The sequence below is a fragment of the Struthio camelus genome, chromosome 5 (genome assembly GCF_040807025.1).
Source record: "Struthio camelus isolate bStrCam1 chromosome 5, bStrCam1.hap1, whole genome shotgun sequence".
NCBI lineage: Eukaryota > Metazoa > Chordata > Aves > Struthioniformes > Struthionidae > Struthio > Struthio camelus.
The window spans coordinates 13,681,905-13,700,123 of NC_090946.1; positions in this window are offsets into that span (position 1 = coordinate 13,681,905).

An 18,219-nucleotide genomic window follows, 5' to 3' on the forward strand; every position below is an offset into this window, starting at 1 on the left:
AGGGGCTCTCGCAACCACTGCTGCCTTCAGGCTGGCCCTTGCCCGGGTCTGGTGGCCTTGCCCTCAGCTGGTGGTTGGATCCAGCACTGCAGGATATGGGGAGTCCTGCCAGCTTTGTCAGTCTGCCACTGCTGTGTGTGTTTCAGCTGCTGGGCTGTGCTGACCTCAGAGGAGAGGACCATCACATCCTGAACCTCTTCCTGAGATACCTGCAAAGCCAGAGCTCGGTGATGCGCAGGCTGGTGTTCAGGGGCCTCCTCAGGCTGTGGGAGAGACCCGAGATGGTGAGCGAGCGGGGACAGCCAGCTGAAGCCATGCCAGAGGCCTGGGGCTGGGCAACTCAGTAGCTTACAACTCAGGAGCTGTCCTCTTCCTCTGCCCACTTTGGGAGTCCTTTGGGACAGGGCCCTGGCTCTGCTGCACAAGGAGAAAGGCACCGGTGCCGGCGGCAGACCCTGGCCCTGCACCAAGCAAGCCACCTCCAAACCACCTCAGTCACAGGAATGCTGTGCTGAAGGAAGTTGCCTTTCCCACAGGCAAGGAAAATGCAGGCCCTGGTGCCAGCCCTCATGGAGAGCCTGCAGGACGCAGACACGGACATCCGCGAGAAGGCCCTAGCTCTGCTCAGCAGCATGATCCATCTCCTGGACGGGCAGAGGGCCAGCCTCATCGTTCCGCAGCTGGCTGAGAAACTCTTGCCACTCTTCGATGATGTAAGGCTCGGGGGACAGTCGGGCACCCGCTGGGCGCTGGGTCCCCCAGGATCTGATGCGGATGGCCAGCCCAGGCTGCTCCAGCCACATTGAGCCCCTTGCCCATCGTGGTTTTGGAGCAGCCACGGCTGAGCTCCTCTCCTCTTCCTTCCCACCAGGAGTCCGGCTGCGTCAGAAACCTCTCCATCAACCTCCTGAAAGATACGATGACAATGGTAGCGGGCACCACAAGAAAACTGATGAGGAAGCAAGTGCAGAGGAGCCTGCTCCTCCTCCTCTTCCACTTGCACGACCAGGTCCAGAGCGTGGCCCAGGTGTGGATTTCTGACCTGACCAGTCATTGCGGGAGGGCAATGCTGACCCCTTCCCCACCTTGGCTGGGCCTCAGCATCAAGAGCAAAGGCTGCCGGCAGTCGCTCCCTTTGAATGGGTGTTACCTTGAGGCCCAACCTCCGGAGGCCCTGAGCAGGGCACAGAGCCTCCTCCCTGTCTCTACCAAGCCACCCACTGCCCTGCCTTCATCCTCCTGCCATGCCTCTTCCTGCACAGATGGACAGAGAGCTGAGGTCCCCTCACAGCCCCGCTCCCTCCCTACAGCCCTCCACCAGTGCGGGCCATAGCAAGAGCCCCGGCAGGCCCAGAGAAGCTGGCCATTTCCCAGAGCTCCTCTACCTGCTCCAACAAGGCTCGGCAGCCATCCATGGCCAAAACAGCCTAAGCACTCGAGGCCCCACAGGCTTCCCAGCTGTCCCTGCAGGAGTCAAAAAGCCAGGGTTATGCTCTCCCCATCACGGCCCTCCTCCCCTCCCGCCCCACCACGCTCTGCCCAGGGGACACACAGGTGTCTGGGCTGGGGCATGCCCCAGCTCTCTAAGGCATGACCACCACAGCAACAGAGTTCTCCCTACCCATGGCCAGGGCACTTGGCCCCTGCAGAGGGGTGCAGCACCCTCAAGGGGTTGCGAGAGCCAGAACATTGCCCAGCCTCCCCCTGCCTGGGGAGGGCAGAGACACAGACACTTGCAATCAGGGCAGAGAACCAGCCCTGCATCCCAGCTACCAAGCTCTGGAGCCTGGCCATGAGGCAACAGCAACTGAGCAGGACAGGGAGCCCAGCACCACGCTGGGAAGCCCCAGGGGAGGCTCTTCTGCCCGAGTCCTGCACTGGCATCTCTGGGACTGCAGCACTTCAGCCTCCTCCTGGCTTTGGCTACAGCTCAGCACCTCTTGGCCATCTCTGTCCTGCTGCCCTGGCAGCATGTGGCACCTGAGATGGTGGTTGCCTCACATCTCTGCCTGGGGCACTGAACCCAGTGGCAGCCTTGGTGCCCAGCTGCGGCATCTTCCCACCACGGGCTAAGAAAGGCTCTGAGCCTCACCGCAAGGACGGGGGCACAGGATCTCCTCCCCTGGGCCACGGTGGCATCTCTCACTCTCTGCTGCTGTGCAGGCCTCTCAGGAAGCCCTCCTGGGCGCTGCCAAGTTCCTGAAATGGCAGCAGCTCACCTACCTCACTGAGACAGGACAGACAAGGCGCATCAGCGAGTACCTGGTAAGCACAGCCCCAAAGCACCCAGCCTGCATAAGGCCTGGGCCCCTCCAGGCCCGAGCTGTGCCCCTCACTCACCTCTGGCATGCTCAGGCAACTCCAGCCCACCTGGCACCTCACCATCCCTGGGCAGCACCGGGGCCTCTGCTCCCTCCAAACCCGAGCGCTACGCGCCTCCTGGCCGGGCACCGTGAACGCCCTGGCAGGGGAAGGAAGGGGAGACTGCTCCTAGGTGGAGGTGCTGGCCAGCTGAGTGGGGAGGCTCTGCACCAGCCACCAACCCTTGTGCTCTCCCCAGCTGGCAAAGGAGAACAACAGAGCAGAATACCTGCGCCAGAGCCTGCGCTACCTGCAGAGCCCGCAGGAGCCCTTGCAAGAGGAAGCCGTGAGGTTCCTTGGTGAGCCACAACCCCTGCTGGGGTCCCTCCTCTCTGTCCCAGGGCAGCTTGGCCCCAGCCCTGGCTTTTGGGCTGGCAGCCAGAACCAGCCCCGGGGCTGCCACAGCCCCACCTGCGCCGTGCAGGAAGCCCTGTGCCTGGCAGCTCCATGTCACCTTCTCCCAGCCTTGTCCACGCCAGTGGGAATAGCGGGAGCCTTGGCCAGTCCCTTACAGCCTCCTTGAGTGTTACGCTCTGGAGAGCACCCTGCAGTCAGCCCTGCCTGCACAGAGCAGGGCCCGTGGCCATGCCAGCAGGGCTGGGAAGGAGCTCTGCTGCTGGCAGTGCGCTGGCGAGCAGGATTTGTGACAGGCTGTGTGTGCCTAGGGCTCATTGGACGGCAGATGAGGGAGCAGGATGAGGAGAAGCTGCAGCACATTTGCAAGGGTGAGTGAGGGCAGTGGCAGGTCAGCCAGGGCTGACGGGGAGGAAGACACACCCTGGGCAGTGAGCACCCCACCCCACTGCTCTGCTCCCCTTGCGCAGCAGGGGCCTTGGGGGGAGAGGAGAGAGAGACTTCAGGGGCCCTTGGGACATTCCTGGCCAGGCACTTGCAGCTGAGCCATTTGTCCCCCCACTTCCTCCTGGCCATGGGAAGAGCTAGGTGGGACCGGCCCTGGCAGCAGGGGAGGGGAAGCCTGGGGTCTGTGCAGATCCAGGGGGGTTGATCTCTGCTCTGGTCCTTGCTCTTTCAGCCCTTGAAACCTTGCAGAAGAGGGCCAGGCCCTCCACTTGTTCGCTGGTGGCCCAAACCATCCTGATCCTGAGAGCTTCAAGGACAAAGTCTCCAGCCAGAGCCAGCCAAGGAACCCTCTCCTCCTGGATCAGGAACAAGTGGCAGAGGTGGCAGCGGCCTCTAAGACACAGCAGCCTTTGCTGCTGCACCTCTGCTCACTTCTGAGCCTGGCCTGCTCGGCCCATGGCCGCCACCTGAGCGCGCAAGGAACTCTGGGGGCTTCCTGGCCTCTCTGCCGCTGCCAGGCCACCCTGTGCTTGTTAGAGAAGGACATGGTAACTCAGATGGTAACTAGCTTAGCACAAGTCTAACTCTTGCTTAGCACTAGCATCTCAAGTGAACAAAGCCTGCAAGCCTCCAGGCCCAACTGTCAACAAACTCGAGAATCATTGCTGGCCACAAAACCACAAGGTCAGTTCAAATCAGCTAATGAGGACACACAACTACCTAATGAGGACATACAACAGGATGCATGCAGGAGACCAGACGGGATGCACCTGGGTGGTGGTTCACCTCTGAGAGGACAAGGGACCATGGAAGACAAGGACATGGCAACCAGCCCGGGATGTAGGCCAAGACCAATCAGAAAGAGAGAGACCACCAACTCAGTAGAAACTGAACGAGACCTTCCCTGGCAGGCAGGGAAATAAGACTGTAAAGAATCTCTTTGTTCGGGGTCCCTCCTTAGAGGCATCCACCTCAAGCTCTTGCTTTGCTCTACCACCAACAAATAATCAATTCCTTTTGCTGCTAGACCTGTGCGAGACTCTGCTCCTTGGAAACCTAGGCTCAAACTGTTTCCATAGCACTGCTACACTTTCCCCAAAGCAGCAGCCCTGCCTCTTCACCACATGTCGGGATCTTTTCTTGGTGGAAACTAAATGGCAGAAAACTCAGGCCCTGAAGGAATCAGGATCATCCCGAGAGCTAGGACACGCACTCTTCCCGCCGGAACACACTCACACACACACAGTGTCTTTGCCACAAAGCGCCAGCTACTCTGCTGGGGTGCAAAACCAAGAGGCAAGGAGAAGAAAAGCTTTCGCGTCCCCTGCTCTCTCCAGAGACGTGGTGGAGCAAGAGCAGGCCTCGCGCTCTGCAGGGCTTGGCATTGCCCATTTGTTGCCTCAAGCGCTCCATGCTGAGATGGAGGGCAACCAAGGCAGATCCCAGCGGAAAGGTCCTCCCGCGGGGGTCAGTCCCTGTTCTAAACGCCCCCTCACCTTAGGGCATGCAAGAGCATCTTTCTCCAGCTGGCCTCTGCCTCAATGCTGGAGAGGAGAAGCTGGCAACGAATTGTAGGAGAAGGACTTTTTCCAAAAAGGGGCCGCAGGAGCAGGTGAACTGGTCATGCTGACCTTGTTGAACCATAGCTGATGTACTATTAGCCTCTTACCTTCACTGTTACCTGGAAAGCTGAGGGCAAGACGATACAGCTCTTCAAAAGCTACCTCCTTGCTGATGTGTAGACTATCTTCGACAACAAACACAAGCTAATCAAGGTTGGTTTCCAACACTAGGGAAGAGAATCTTAGGCTCAACATTTTCAAATGTTAGCTTAGATGTTTATTATGCTCCTGCCATCATCAGCCCCTCTCAAAGTAGGCTTATTTACAGATGTCTCCAACCACTGCCACTTTTAGGGCTTCCAATGCATGTTTCCAGGGCCTAGCCCCTACAAGGACAACTCCTTAGCTGACGTTTCAGACACACAACTGCAGAGGGTATTCAGCTAGAGACATACATACAAATACACACCCAGAAACCAAGACAAGCAACTTGAAATGAATACAGAGAGCTTGTTTTCTGCTCGTTAACATGTATCCTGGAAGAAGGACTGAGGGTGCCAGCACACTAAGCAAAGCTTCTCTACCAAGAGAGAAGTCTCAAAGCATGGCTGGGTACTAGGTCACAATATCTCTTCCAGTGCTGCCTCCTTAGCAAACAGGAGAGAATACGCCCGGTTTTCCCCCCCCACCCCCCCCAGGGAAGAAGTCCTGAAACAAAGAAAGTTGGATTATTTCTTACTAGAAAATTCTACCCAATGGGGCACGTTTGGCTGAGAGCGCTCAGTTCCAGGAACTCACTTGCATTACTTTTTGGCCTTAGTACTCACGTACACTAGAGGATAACACTATTCCTTTTAGCTTTAGGGCTAATCACCACCAATGTACTTGTCTGGGCGAGAGAAAACTCATCGGAATACTTTCTACTAGTAGCACTCAAATTTCACTGCACCTATTACCATCTCACTACTGCCCCCTTTCCCAAAATTCCTCCACAATGCCTTCCAAAGGAGAAGGCACAAAGAAAGCTAGCTGCTTTACTTATCCCACAGCTTGGAGCCCATCTGTGAAGGATGACAGATCTGAGGACCCCTCCTCCCCCCCCCCCACACACGGGAGGAATGCTGTCAAGAGAAGCAGAGACTCTGCGCCCTTTAGGGCTCACAGGAGAGGATGGAGTGATTTACCATAGTTTTGGCCAAGGACGCTAACATCACCTCAACAACAAAGGACACTGCAAGATGCCTTTGTTCTAGACAAACTGCCTACATCAGCTAAGTGTAAACACTCCTCCTGTAACTGCCTGGCCCACTCCTTCTAGGTACAGGCAGCTACTGATGACTCTCAACACACTGAAATATAGGCCCAGGACGGCAGCAGTGGCTTTGAGAAGCAAAGGCACAGAGTACAGCTTAGAGACATGCAGGCCTGAAGTGATAAGGCATGGGACGCAGACTCGGCACTGGAGACCTCCTGGCTATAAACTACTCAGCCAGGCGAGGATGGGGAGCGCATACGTGGTTCAGCCCAACACGAAGTCTACAAACCCAACAAGGAACAAAGGAACTCTGAAGAGAGCAGCAGGCTTGAGCTGCTTTCAACCCCCATTTTCCTTCCTGGCCACTGGACACACTCGGTGTCGCGACAACGAGGATATTCTAGAGACCGGTCAGGAGACTGATGCTGGGATTCAACTGGATATTGCAATTGCTGTGCTCTGCTAGGCGTATGCTGTTCTTTCAGTGCACTGCTGGGACACTGTGCTCAATCAAAATCCTGTGCGACTTCAACACAATTCAAATAAGTACACGTCCTATTAAGCATTAAACCCTCCACATGTGGAATATTAAAAAAAAAACCCAGAGCATTGGACTCTGACATGAAGTCAGAAGTGTGCAGCTGCACCCATCTACAATCCGATTCAAACACGTACTCAGGCTCAGAAATGCTCTCAGTCATGATCGGGGCCAGTTTGGAACAGGTTACACATCAAGTAGCACGCTCTGCAAAACCCCATTCAGCTCTAGTAGGGTCACGGGGGCGTACTGGTCCCAATGACTGATATGCTTTCCATTTCTTCCATTCCAGTTTGGACCACCTCTCTGTGTTCTCATTTCCACCCCCAGGGTTTGCCTTCCCATAAGGGCGAACATAATGGACAAGCACTAAGAGAAAACCCAGGTGCACGCTTCCTCCAGGAGCCTCAAGTTCCCATCAACTGTTGCAACCTCCTTCCTTGGTTGGGCCATTTGCAGCTCTCTCATTTTTCTGGACGCGTCTGGAGGAATCCCTGCACTGCCCACTATCCACCAAGGACCTAAACATTTGACTCCCCTCCTTGGTCCCTGACCATTTTCAGGTGGAACCTCAATTTCTGCTTTCTGTAGTGCTTGCCACACTGCTGCTGCTGCTGCTTCCACCCCCACACACACACTTTCTCAGGGGAAGGTCCTCCCATCAGAGCATCATCTCTCTATTGGTACAGTTTCCCATCTGGAGGCAGTGCGACTGTCTGTACAAGTTCAGCAACGGCAGCAGGAGCAATCGTGGGGGAATGCTTGTCCCCCTCCTTGGGGGGGTAGGGGGGGGAGTCTGGTAAAGGTATATTGCATTCCCTCCCCAGGGAAGGCCAACTCCTCTTTATCCTCTTCCTGCAAGGGGACCAGAAAGAACATCTCCTTCCTGGCTAGCGCCACCATCCAGGGGTGTGCAGCTGCTTGCAATAGAGCTGTTAACGCTGCACTATTTGGTCCAGCAGCTGTTAAGGGGGCCCTGACCACTCATTCCCAAATGCCACTTCCCCTCTGCTTTCCCAACTGGCCACAGAGGCGGGTCATATGGGGAGTGGGCTTTGGAGATCATTTGTCCTTTCTCCAAATCAGCTCTGGCTTCAGAAATCCCATTTCGCGCCGCAGCAGAGATCAGCTATTGTCGTCCGTCAGCGATTTCTCAATCAGAGAGCGCAGGGCTGGGCAAAGTACACACACTAGAGCCTCCCTCTTTCTACAGGGCTTAGTACCCATGTTTGAGCTGAAGGACCACACACCACCAGCCAGCAGGCACCACGTTCGTCCCTTTAAAACATCAAAAGTTCAAATATATTCCAAAAAAGCCAGTAGTCAACATGCGCCTCTTGCCCGGGAGCCATGAATTAACCCTTGGCAGTTTGGCACACAACACTCGCTCCCTTCACACCCAGCTCCTAGGCACCTTGTGGTGTCAGTATTGACATTTGTGCTCCTGTATCTATTACAACTTCACCAATTGTCCCTGAGGACCAACTGCAATCTAGATACATGGGCCATTATCACTTCTCCACTCATAAGCCTCCCCTTGCCCAACAGGCAGACCCAATTGCCTTCTGGGCATTGCTTGGGGTTTTCCCCTTTTTTCGTTTTTTTCCTCTTTTCTTTTTTCTTTCATGCCCTGCAATTCCTCCCTAGGCATTGTCTCTCTCTCTGGGAGCTGGCACTGGCAGAGTCAAAGTACACCCCCCCCACCTTTGGCCCTTCTCTTGTTTCTGGGATGCTTCAAGCACACTCCAGACAACGCCAGTAGGCCCACCTTGAATCCTGAGGCTTTCCTCCACAGCCCATTGCTCAGTTCCCGATATCCTGTTCGCGGGTCTGGAGGCTTATTTCCCTTTGACTTAGTTCTTACTCCCAGGGGGAGCCTATATCACTGGTCTCACCCTATGAGCTCTTCCCCCCGGGGCTTCAGGTTCCCTTTTTCAGCTGTTAGATCGGTCCCAGCCCATTTCATGCCTGGGCTTAACCTTGCCATGCATGAATTCGGCCCACGCAGGGAGTTGCCTGGGCAGGTCCTTGTCACCTAGTCTTTCCTTGCATTCTGCAGCTGTTCAGTTGTCAAAGGCAACAACTACTCAGCTGCCTTCCTACCTTCCAGGTCTGTCTTTAGCTCCTGCTCCTTTCTATTCCCAGTCTCCCTTTCTGGATACGCAGCTTCTAAACAGATACCTCTTGCCGAGAATGCCTCTCCCTTGTCCATCCCTTGTGTGGCCCCCAGTTACCTTCAGGTATTCTTCAGCAGCTTCCCAATTCTGCTCCTTGCCACCGAGCCCACTCTTCTGAGAAGGGACTTGCGTTCACTCCATACCTCCATCAAGAACTGGCGATACTACTGCCCCGTGCATATATTAGAAAATAGCTGAGCACACCTTCCCGCGTCTTCCCTCAACCCGGGCTTCTTGCTTCCCTGCAATGCTAAATCACTCGGGCTCCAGCCTTGCTTAGTAAATACAGGCAGCACTGGAACAGGTGGGGGAGCTCCCCCTGCTACGCCCGGCTGTAACACTGCCAGATTAGGTAAAACACTGGCACCCCTAGGGGAGAGTCCAGCAGCTGGCAGAGTAGAAGTAGGAGAAAGAGAGAGAGAGCAAGTGACAGATAAATCTCTAGGAGGTGAGAGCAAAGGGGTATAGGGTGGAGCGGTTGCTGCGGGCACATTGCACGGGATACTTGCGCCTACTACGGCCAGAGTCACTCTTTGCGGGGTTCCCCTCTTCTTTTGCCTCAGGTGCTGGCGGTCCCACGCCCAGCTGTCCCACACGGACCAATCTCCCATTGGAATGAATGAAACATATGGAATAGCAGTACAGACTCTTCCCATCAGTTACTCAAGGGTCGATGCAACAGATCAGTCTGGTGCTACGCTCCCCCTGCTGAGCTCACACATCCCCAACATACTACTGCCAAAACTACAACATTTGAAAAGTACTATTACCTAATAGACATTCATATCATAACAAACGAAACTCTCAACATGATTGGCCACATCATCTTACCATCCTTTTTTCCCCCCCAAAGAGATCCACAACTACTTCTTCTGATAACTTCATGCAACGAGCATCAACAAGTAGCTGGGCAACTGGACTTCACCGACAGAAGCTTGAGCATCAACAGCATATCCAGTGATCTCTGCACTCCTCAGTTTCTAAAGCTGGCTACTCTGCCACACTGCAAAGACATCCATTGGACAATAAGCACATACAAGTAGAAATACAGCAAAGCACACATGCTAACTCTATTGCATGGCAGCACTACAAACATTCTCAAAGGTCATCCAAGCAGCAGCAGCACAACTCACAAACTGGGCTGTAAGAAAAAAATAATTCACACCTAGAGATTACATTTCAGAGAAGGACATCACTTAGGGTAGACTCAGGACAGGTCACACGTGGAACAGAGGGAAGCCATCTTGCGGACTCCAAAGCATACCAATTCTGCCCAACGCTTGGCATTTCAGCATCTCGAGTCGAGCTTCTCACATTACTCCCCAACTAGCCTTGCAGTGAATAAACGGGGACCCACAAAGAGACGTTAAACGTTCCTTAACCCGAGAGCTTCAGGTCTTTCAGGATAACTGAAACAAACAGAGCTGGGAAGGAGGCACTCAGAAGGTTCACCAGGCTTACCTCAAAATCCTGCTACAGTAAAAGAAAGCTGGTATAGCAATTAATGCGCCAAGTCACACTTACAATTCCTTGCAGTGGCTTCGAGGACAGATGCCTCAAACTAGGGCATCATTTTAAAAAGCAAGCTATCGGATTCCCTGCGCATAAGGAACCTTTCCTAGTTACTCTCTTATTTTATAGTCTAGCCTTCTAGCTTAAAACGTCAGTCTTGGCCACACTAACATTCTAGGAGGGAACAAAGAGTCATCGGAAGGCTGCACATAAACGCTCCCTGCATTTAGTGGTGGGGAAAAATCACCACTTCCTCTCTGAAGGACAGGTCAGGCTACTGAAGCTGAAACATCAACATCCAGAGAATTAAACAACTCGACAGCATGGCATTAACTTCCAGTGCCAAACTCACAGCACTCTATGCTTTTCAAATCTCTTGTTCAGCTATGCCTTACTAAAACTACTAAACGGGAGCCACCTTCCTCAAAACCGACCCCGTTCCTCCTGGCCACCCCTCTACGGCCAACGGATCACCCACTGCATTTTTCCCACCAAAAGAAAACACTGATGACCCTCATGCTGAGGAAACTCCATTTCCTCCAGCACACGTTCCTGGCTGAAGGCTTAGCAGCTCCTGCAGCTCCTCCATCCTCCATAATCCTGCAGCCTGGACCTCTCTAGCCTTTGCCTCCAGCTTCCAGCAAGGCAAGGCAAGGCAAGTTTCAGTCTCCACTTTATACACCTCGGTGGAACCATTCCCCAATTAGACAGGTAAAGGCACAGCACGAAGCTTTTATTAAGTCTCCACCTACTAACACAATACACACGTTGCCTCTGATTTACAATTACTAGCCTGCAGATTCATAGTGGCACTTCAGACAAAGCTGGAGGGCAAAAGAGGCTTCCTACATCCATTCACAGTGACAAGCACTCCTGCCTCAGACCACTGCAGGAGCAGCTACACGGACAGATGCCTTCTGCTCTAATGTTCATCTCGCACCTTCGACAGGCACCAGAGACATGCACAGGAACCGAGGTAGGCATCTCAAAGCACTTCTCAAATTGTTATGCTCCACTTCTAACATTTCACTGCACCAAGCTGAGGAGGCCTACCTGGGAAATCAACTCTCTTATCAAGCAAAGGGCAAAAGATCACTCACACTCAACTCTCTCCAGTCCTGCCTACTCAATACAACCTTCTTCAAGAAGCATCATTACAGCAACCAGTACAAAAAACCATTACATTTGCATGGGAAAGTACTCACGTCCTAAACGCAACCCTGTTCTATGGGGGGGGGGGGGGGCACAAAATAAAGCCTAATTGGCAACGCGTACCTATGCACATGCTCAGCCTCAAGTCCACCCAAGTATATTTCCATTACTTACGTTCACCAGCTACACTGACTAGCCAGGCAATCCCAGATGCTAGCTTGATAACAGCCAATATTTCCCTCTTCTGCCTTTCCTGCAAATATTTACCTGCTCTAATACAACTGGCACCCTGCACACAACTCTCTGAACTGATAAGAACCATCCTGCCATCTAGTCCTCACCTCCTCATGCACTCATACCAGCACTATATACTTCTCCAACAGAGTTTCACCAGGAAGCCACAGTATTGCAGAAGTTAGTCCTTTTTTTTTTTTTTTTTAAAGGTACCAAAATAATTTCCAGCAGAATATGAAGAACAAAACCCCCACAGGAAAGCAGGAAACTCTCTCCGGGACAAAAACAACTACTGGTAGCTGCTGTTAAGACTCTAGCAAACCTCACCTTGTACCCCTCCCCGACAAAGCTACTCTCATTCAACATCCATACCCTTCAACCAGCACTCACTTTCACACTACTACTCACTGAAGGACTGATCCCCTGCTGAAGGAAAGTTCTTCTAGCCCCAAGCACCTACTTTTTTTTTTTTAAATTTTATTTTGTCCTGCTCAACAACTGACCCCTAGAGACCAGCAGAAATGACTCTCTATCAAGCCCTTACAACACTACACAAGTTGTAAACCAAGAGAGAGCATTCAGGCAGAACTAAGGTGAAACGCAGGCATGTCATTAGTCTGCTTTCAGGCACAGTCATTTTTTCCAGAAAGCCTGCACAAATGCCTAGAACTACAACAACATGCTATTATGTCAGTTACATCCAATGAACCTGAGCATCAAGTGGCAAGTCATGCATGAGGCACCCGCAACCTCTCTAGCCCATTAATAGGGCTTCACACCTCCATGTCCTCTCTCCCATGCATCTTCAGAAGCTGCTACAAAACTCTACTTTAAGACAATACATGCATGCAACAAGGCAGCAGTTCAAAAGCAAGGCTCAGCCCTCAACATCCTTTCTTTTCTTTCCTCCCTCCCTACAGGTAAAGCCACTTAGGTTTCATAACTGCTAGCCAATGGAAATGAGACAACTACAACCACCACCACGAACCATGCTTTACATGGGTAACTCACAACTTACAACCACCAAGGCAGCAACTGTGCTTTAAGGCTTCAGTCAGGTCACTTCAAGGCCTGAGAGTCTACAGCACTACTTCCCTACTCTCCCACATCTACTAACATTTCATTTAGAAACTGCTTCCAACCTACCTACTAGCCAAACACTGCTCTGAGAAGCTCACACTTGTCAGGCAAATCCTCCTGCATTTACTGCCCCATGACAAAACCAATATGCTACTTTGGGGTCTTGGGTCATACAAACTTTGTACTTCCACTACCATTAGGAGAGCAGGAAGAGAGGAGAAAAAAAAAAGGGAAACGTTTTAGTTTCTCTACACTAAAAAGCTATAGAGAAACCTCTAACCCACAACAGACACCTTCAGCTATAGAAAACTCAAAGTAGCTCAAGTTCTGCCAGTGACATAGCCACACACCTCTCTTGCTAGCAGTTGACTTCCCCAGGAATCACAATTCCAAAACCAACATCTGCTAGTGTCCAAACAGGAGAAGCATCTCATGTTACACCAGGTCACATGCTTACAGATCTCCAAGAACCTTGACCACCTTTTTAAAGCCAGTCCTGAAACTTTTTCTTCTACCTTAGGGCAATCCAAATGTTTACTACAGAGCAATGTTTGGCAGCTCTTGCTTCACAAGAACCACAGGTGAAACCACGAAAAAACATCGAGGGCAAGTATTTCATTTGTGACTAGCTAAAACTGATTTCTGTTCAACAATGACAGCACTGGGCAATATCTTAAAGTCACTGCTTTTACACAGGCCAGTATAGTCAAGTAATACCAGGAGACAACAGTCCTGTCTTTCCAAACAAAGTCTAAATAGTTCCTGTCACATTAAAAAAGCCAAGAGGGGAAAAAAATTGTTGCCTAGCTACAATACTAGTTCCTAAACCATTTCAGCAGCTCTAAATCCGGATGATAGCCTGCATTGACTCAGAGCAAGAATAGTACATGCAGCTGCTAGTCATTGGCTGAGATAGAGCCAACTCTCACAGGATCTCACCCAGCAAACCCCAGTGAAACTCCACAATGGCACAGGAGACAGGAAACACCTAACAGCAAAAGAGTTCCTCCAAGATCAACGCATTTTAACCATGCCAGATCGCTCTCCTTCATCCATGACGCCTAACACACCCTTTTTCAGGCCATTTCCACATTCCAAGCCCAAACCACACATAATCTGTTCCAAGTTATGAACACTGACTAACAATTGCCAATATTCCATTCAGGTTTTCCTCGGAAAACACAAGCAACTGCTTCAGCATTGCTTCCCTTTTCACTCCTCCTTCCCATACAAGGAGCCCATAGCTAACAAACACAACATATTTGCATCACCCACTGTGTTAGTGCTTTTGTCAAACACCACTCAGCTTGCTTACCTATTAGCAAGTCATGCTCAAAAGCAGCAGATCTAGAGACCTTCATTCCACCAATATCGCAATGGAAAGGTCTTGGGAGTAGAGTAGCTTAAGAGAAAGATCCATTTCACACCCAAACAAGCAGCAAGTTTAAGCCAGTCCAAACTGGTCCCCTACTGCAACTTCCCAAATGGACACAAGCTGTTACACATCTTCTCTTAACCTTCCAGGAAAATCAGCTGCTCCCCTCAACCCTTTCCACCCAAAACCTTCCTCCTACAAAACACAGTTCTGCAAGGATCACAAATACAAAACATGACCTAGGCACACCAGTCGCAAGCAACAACACAAAAAGACTCCCCTTAGTCATTTCCTAACTTCTTGGCCTTCAGCAGCAAGCACCAGCTCTTTCTTTTCTACTCGACCTCTAGATTTGCACAGGCATAAAAACTACTGGAGGCATTTCAGTAGCCAGTGTTGCCTACCTCTACAGAATTGCACCCGACACAGATAACATCAAGTAACCTTAACACAGCCAACCCTTTTAAGCCTAGCCTTTCCTTCACCTACCAACTTGCCTCATCAGCAATCACAGTTATCACTGCCATACATTTTAAAGGCTATTTGTCCTATCAATACATAATCAGTTGCAAGCTCAGCCTTAACAGCTTGAACATGCAGCACTCCAGTGCTTCAACTCTTCACAAAGCATCACTTCCACTGGATGCCCACACTGCAATGTTAGTTTCCACTAACATCATCATCTCTCTCATTGCCCAGACAGAACTTGGCTTGCTTGTAAAGCTTCCTCACGTGGCATAGCTCCACTCTTTTCTCTTAGAACAAGTACTCCAGAAAGCTTAATCGCCACCAGCAGAAAGCCTCAGCACTCTATCTATCATCTCCTCTAAACCCCAGCAGGAACCAATTAACATCACAAGAGAAAGCACTCAGCTAAACATCAGCACCAACCATACCCTCCTCTATCAAACTACCATTCCTGCCTGCTTTAATACCAGCATCATTGGCTGCAACATCAACAAGCTTCCAGAAGGCAGCAAGGTCCCTCTACCATAACAGCTGGACCTCAGCCTACCTTCACCTGCTGGAATAACTGCACTTGCACTCAAGAAGGACAATAACTCTTCTCAAAGACAAGCATTGCAGGTCACCTCTTACTCAAGCATGCAGCTGGAGCAGCCCAGGAATCCTCTGCAGCCATGCCCTGACTCACTACCAGGCACACTAGGCTCTCAAACCAGGACTGCTTCCTCCATGTGCCAACATCTCTGCTCAACACACTGAGCAGTTGGCTTACTCAGCATACAAGCACCTACATGACTCCTAGGTCAAGAGCATACTACTCCTTCACAGGAGAAGCACATCCAGTAGCCTGAGCAGGTCAACATGGGATGCTTCTCACCAAGCATACAGGTCCTGTAGCACACTGCCTCTCTCACACTCACTTTCAAACACTGGTTAACTGCTGCACTTGGGGGAGGGGGGTGGGGAGGGAGGAAGAGTGGTAATAGAACTGGGAAACCTATTCCCCCAAGCACACTATCTACTTTTGCATTTAAGCTAAAGGATAAAAACTCTTAGCCTACTGTCTGACACCAGCTTAGGGCATACTCAGTACTGGCAGAAGAACAGATGATTGTTTGCCCAAAGAATGCATTCCCCCCACCCCACCCATTTCATTGTAAACAACAACCACCACCACCACCACCCACACTAAACACTCATTCCCACCTCCAGCCACAACAAAAGGAGGTTAAAAAACAGATGAACCCACTCCTTTCAGCAGCACTCCTGTGTCAAGGGGCTCCAACTAGCACCTTCAGTCTTTGCAAAAGACTCCACCTCATACATTAGTACTATCAAGACTGGCACTACACTCCAATTGCACAGCCTATCAAGGGCAACATATTACAGTAGACCTGAACGACTCCAAGGGACCCAAAGCAACAAATAGCCAATTAGCAGCTCCAATACACATTGCCTCCACTTTCTTGGGCAGGCACACAAAGTTCAACCTCAGAACGGTCTTCGAGAAAACTAGTTCTAGCACAAACCCTCTCTCTAGCCTGGCCTTACTTCCCCTCTATCAGGGAACACACAACAGTAATCAAATCAGGTTCAATCCCCCCCATCCCCCCACAAAAAAAAAACCCAACAGACAAAGTAACATGACCCCACATCAGGAATAAGCCTGTCCACTCCCATGGGCCAAGCACCACTGCCCACCCCTCACTTCCAGACACAGCCACAGGGCAACCACAACTACTCCACTGCCTTCACCCAGAACCTCCCTTCCCCCCCCCACTAAACAAGGGCACCTGACCCAGCTCCCTCTCAGCTCCACCCAGTTCAAGCCCACCACCTGAAAAGCAGCCCCCCAGACACCTTCCCCATCACTTCAGCTCACCTCCTTTGACACCCAGTCCAAAGGCATCTTCCACCACATGTACTTGCACACCCTCTCCCACAAACTCCTGCTCACTACTGCACTCGAGGGAGCGACATACACCCAGGCATGAACAAGACACAGGCCCCCCGCACCACACTGCAAGAGCTCTTGGAGCAATCCTAGGCAGCACCCTGACAGAGCCAGTTTGAACAAGGTGCAAACACTTAGCCAGTCCCTTCCTTTCACTAGCGTCCATGCAAAGCCTTGCCCAAGGCACACACACCTCTGCCATCACTACTCCCCTCAACACCAAACATCACATCAGCTGAAAGCACCCACTCCACTGCTGCTCCTCAACTCCCACCAGGCAACCGAGCTCAAACAACGTGCTCAGGCACAGTTCAAACCAACACACCCCCATCACAGAAGTACACACACAAGAGGCAACACTGCTAGCACGCACCCTTCGCGCTCCTACCTTCAGAGCTCGACGCACCAGCCACCGCTAAAGGTGACTAGCTGGAAAACCCACCTCTCGCTCCAGCTTACCCAGCTCTGTCTCCGGCGCACACAAACACCACTTCAACACCACCCACAGGACAGGCGAGCTGGAGCCAGGCCACACACGCTCACGCCGCCCCCGCCCCGCCCCAGCAGCCCCCAGGCCGCCTCCTGCCCCCGCCCCGCCCTCCCCACCTCGCCCTTCTGCCCGCTCTCCTCCTCGCCCGCTCCGCTCCGCGCTCCGCCTGCCCGAGCTCAGCAGCTCCTCGCCGCCCGCCCCCCGCCCCGCCTCGCTCTCCAGCCTCCCGCCGCCGCCGCCTCCCGCCCAGCGCCCCGCAAACGCCCCGCGCTCCCACCCCCCCGCCCCGCCCCGCCTCCGACCCTGCTCCTACTTCCCCCACCCCTTTCCCTGCCGCCCTTCAGCTCCCTTCCCCAGGCGGCGGGCGAGCAGGCGGCCGACGCAAACGCTCCCCCGTCCAGCGGCGACGCACCGGCCTCCTCAGCCGGGCGCCGGGCGACACCGAAGCCCCGCTCGGCCCCGGCCCCGGCCCCGGCCCCGCCCGACCGGCCGCCGCAAACCCTCCCCGGCCCGCCCGGCACCGACCCCGCCGCCTCCCAGCACCAGCACCAGCCCCGCAGCCGCCAGCACCTTCGCGCAGCCTCCCGGCGCAGGCGCCGCCGCCCTTCAGGCCCCGAAAAGCCCCTTCGCCGCCCCCCGCCCCCTTCCCCTGCCGCTACCGCCCCCGAGCCCTGCCCGCCCGGCTGCGCCACGACCCACCGCGTGTCCCGCAGCCTGCCGCTCTCCAACTGCGCCGCGCCGCGGGGCCGGACGGGGCGGGATGGGGAGCCCTCCCCTTCCGCTCCGCCATCTTCGCCGCCAGGCGCCCCCCCACAGCCAGCCACCCCGCCGCCATCTTCGCCGCCGACCACACCCTTCCGCCCGGCCAGAGGCGGGAGCGGGGCGCCAATCAGCGGCGGGCGGCGCGCAGGCGCCCTCCAATGGCCGAGAGGCAGCTGGCCCGGCCGGCCAATCCCCGCGGCGGCCCGGGCGGAGGGCGGGAGGGAGCGGAGAGAGGCCGGAGATGGCGGCGGTGGGCGCCGCCGAGCGGGCGGGCGGGCGGGGCGGGGTCTGCCGGCGCCAGGGACGCGGTCCCCGCTGTCCCCCCTCAGTGTCCCCCTCGCTGTCCCCTCGACCCCGTCCACCCCTTGTGCCCGCCCGCCTTGTGCCGCTCGGGCGCCTCGGCGGAGCTGCGGCTCTGGTGGGGGCGAAGGGCGAGAGCGGGCCGAGGGGCCCCTGGCAAAAGAAGTGGGCCGGGAGCTGCTGGGCTCGGGGGTTGGTGGC